Source organism: Chinchilla lanigera, unplaced genomic scaffold, assembly GCF_000276665.1.
Source record: "Chinchilla lanigera isolate Chin_1 unplaced genomic scaffold, ChiLan1.0 scaffold00040, whole genome shotgun sequence".
Classification (NCBI taxonomy): domain Eukaryota; kingdom Metazoa; phylum Chordata; class Mammalia; order Rodentia; family Chinchillidae; genus Chinchilla; species Chinchilla lanigera.
The window spans coordinates 14,129,110-14,132,318 of NW_004955441.1; the positions used below are offsets into that span (position 1 = coordinate 14,129,110).

The window sequence follows — 3,209 nt, forward strand, 5'->3', positions numbered from 1 at the left end:
TGGGCAACTTAGCTGGGAATATAGCCCAGTTGAAGACCCTGGGTTTGATCCCCAGTACCAGAAACAAAGCAAAACAACAAAGGGTGGGGGAGAGGAAGTGGAAGCAGAACACTGCCGCAGGTCCCTAAGCTACCTGTGAGGGGCCGAGCTGTCACGGGACAGGGCCCTGGGCTCCACAGTCCCCCTGCGGCCCACCTTTGAGGAACTGGGCCCTGTGGTGGCAAACGCGCGAATGTCACTCCTGCGCCGGGTTGAACCCAGGGCCTCGGGCAGGCCGGCCGAGCCCTCCACCACGGAGCTGTGTCCGCAGGCCCAGGTGACTGTGCAGCATTTGCAGGTGTTTACAGGTGTGTCATTTTGGGTTAGGTGGGCTCTAAGCAATGACCGGCGTCTTTATTCAAAGAGGGCAGGAGGCGGGTGCGGTGGGATGCACCTGCAGTCCCAGGTCCCCGGGAGGCTGAGCCAGGAGGATCGCTTCAGCCCAGGAGCTGGAGCCCAGCCCGGGCCACACAGTGAGCCACTGTCTCTGAATAAAAAGCTAGGAGGAGGCAGAGGAGACAGCTGAGCCAGTGGCTTCTCCAGAGCCGTGAGAGAATTCGCCTCTGTCGTTTTAAGCCACCAAATGTGTGCAGACAGCCCTGGGGGTTCATCCAGTGCCTAAAATTTCCCTTTGCTGGGTGCTTCCCGTCTTTACAAGGTGCCCCGTGTGAAGTGAACGCTGATAGGAGGATAATACTAAGTTGAGAAAACAAAACGCTTCAGGACCTAAGTGTGCCGGAGAAAACACGGCCGGGAGAACAGGTTGGACTGGTTTTCTCATGAATCTCAATGACTTTTATCCTAACCAGGTTGAGTTTTTTTTCCCGGTACCGGGGATAAACCCGGGGGTGCTCTGCCCCTGAGATCCATTCCCAACCCTTTTTTCAAATTTTGAGACAGAGTCTTGCAAATCTCTTAGACGGACCTCAAACCTGCAGCCCTCCTGCCTCAGGTGCTGGGATTGCAGGCCTGCACCAGCACCCCGGGCTCTGGCCTGGGTGAATTTTAAGGTTCACAGACACAGGGAGAACATGGCAGGCGCACCGTGCGGCCTATGAGGCCCTGCGCCAGGCCCACGGGAAAGCCGGTGAGTCAGCTGCCCTCTCTAAGAGCGTTCACCTCCGCCCGGGGTGTAATGGGAGAAGCCAGTCGTTAGCCAAGGCGTGAGTAGCCAGGGCTCAGAATCAAGGGGGACCTGGGGAACCCTGCTGGGGGAGGGCGAGCTGAGGCCCTGCCCTGTGGAGGAGGGGCAGCGGCTCAATGACAACGCAGGGCCCCAGAGTCCACCGCCCAGGGGAGGCCATGTGTCCGTCAGAGACCAGCACAGGTCCCAGCCCCACCAGGAACACTGGGAGACACCCCACCAACAACCGGTCCTGCCCTCCTGCCCTCTGCGGGGTCCAGAGGTGCCGGCCTGTAAGCTGGTTCTGGGGCTTAAACAACCCGTCTTCGCTGCTGCTGGCCATCCCGAGGGGTCCCTGCTCACAGCCACCTTTGCCCGTGAGGGCCGCACCGTCTGGGTGGGAGGCTGAGATTTTTATATTTGATTTTAACAGGGAGGGGCCCTAAAATGCCATCCTCGGAATGCTTTCATCAGGTCCCAGTGGGTCCATCGTCCGCCCACCTCAGGTCTAAGACGGCGGGTGTTGCTGAAGACTGAGGTGATGTTTTTGTCTCACGGGGCCCAGTGCCCTTGGTTGCTAGCAACAGTCCTTCTGGGTAAAACTAATTAACAAATACGTAGAGATTGGCTAATGCTAGCGGTCAAGGAGATCAGAATGAGCTCTGCGTGTGTGTGCTTGAAAGGGACCTCTGATGTTTTATTGGGATGTTTTAGGGGAAGAAAAGGCTCGATTACCTAGGGATGCATGCGGGGTTCTTGCGCGTAGCTTACAGGGGGAGAGTTAAAGCTGTGCTACTCACCCATCGCCCAGCTGCATGTGTTCTTTAAAGAAAGAATGGCCAGGGGCTGGGGATTTAGCTCAGCGGCACAGCGCCTGCCTGGCAAACGCGAGGTCGTGAGTTCGATTCCCGGTACTGGGGGAAAAAAAAAAAGCATAGAAAGAAAGAATGGCCAGATAACCTTGATGATTCCCGATAACTACATTGCCCACGCTGGGCTCAAATTTGTGAGTGATCTTCCTCCCTCAGCCTCCCAGAGTGCTGGGATTACAGGACTCTGCTACCACCACAACTGGCTAAACTTTTAGTTTCTTGCCTGTGATAGTGTACTTTAATTCACTCGATGCAGGACCACAAGCACTCCAGGCTCCTGAAGAAAAGTGAATCCCAGTCAGCAGAGTGGTGGTGAACTCGGGACGTACACTGCCTGAGCAACCAGCCGTGCCCGGCTCCCTCGCGCTGGCCAGTTCGGACCTGTTGATCTTCTTCCTTGTGCAACTGTGCCAGCCTCCCACCGCCACCCTCCGCACCCGCACCCGCGCTCACGTGAATGGCGGGGTCCTCCCTGGAGCTCAGCACTCACGGCCCCACGGCACAACTCAGGACAATATAGACTTAGAGCGGTGTGATCTCCAGGGAGGGCCACGCTCAACCTCAGGGTCTGTGTGGGACGCTTTGAACACTTCCCCAAATATCCCTGGCCTCTGCCTCACCCAGCGTCATAGAAAGCGGTGGTCAGGGTGTCCTGATCACCAACCTCCCTCCGCCCGGCCCCCAGGCACTCAACTTTTGAAGCTGAGCAGAGGGCCGTCACTTAATTGTCCCAGACATGAAATAACCAGGAGCTATGTCTGTTCTCGGCCTTTGAACAGGCAGGGCCAAGGCTATGACTCAGTCTGCTGGGGAATCCAGAGGCCAGGACCAGAGCCGGGCATGGTGGTACACGCCTGTAATCCCAGCACTCAGGAGGCTGAGGCAGGAGGATTGTTGCGAGTTTGAGACCAGCCTGGGCTACAAAGTGAGCTCAAGGCCAGCCTGAACTGCATAGTGAGACCCTGTCTCAAAAAAAAAAAAAAAAAAAAAAAACAAAAGCCAGGCCAGGACCCTAGCAGTTCTGGGGGCTAAAGGCTCCTCTGGCTCCTAAAGGTCCCTCTGTTTCCAATAAGGTTCTTCTCTGAGGTATTTCCCCAATAATTAGCTAAGCAAAGAGGAAAAGAGTGCATCATTGTTTATATTTTTATTGGGTTTTTTCCAGTACTGGGAATCGA

The 3,209-nt window shown here is 56.0% G+C and overlaps 1 long non-coding RNA gene across 2 annotated transcripts; it reads left to right on the plus strand.

Moving 5' to 3' along the window:
• The first annotated feature begins 355 nt into the window (after positions 1 to 355).
• Positions 356 to 2,939, plus strand: LOC102017508. Of its 2 annotated transcripts, none has more exons than XR_001235349.1 (3): positions 356 to 1,202; positions 1,596 to 1,700; positions 2,291 to 2,939. It is a non-coding gene; the product is annotated as an uncharacterized LOC102017508 (long non-coding RNA). The 2 variants fall into 2 exon arrangements; XR_262079.2 differs by having other exon boundaries at positions 356 to 1,126.
• Positions 2,940 to 3,209: the final 270 nt, after the last annotated feature.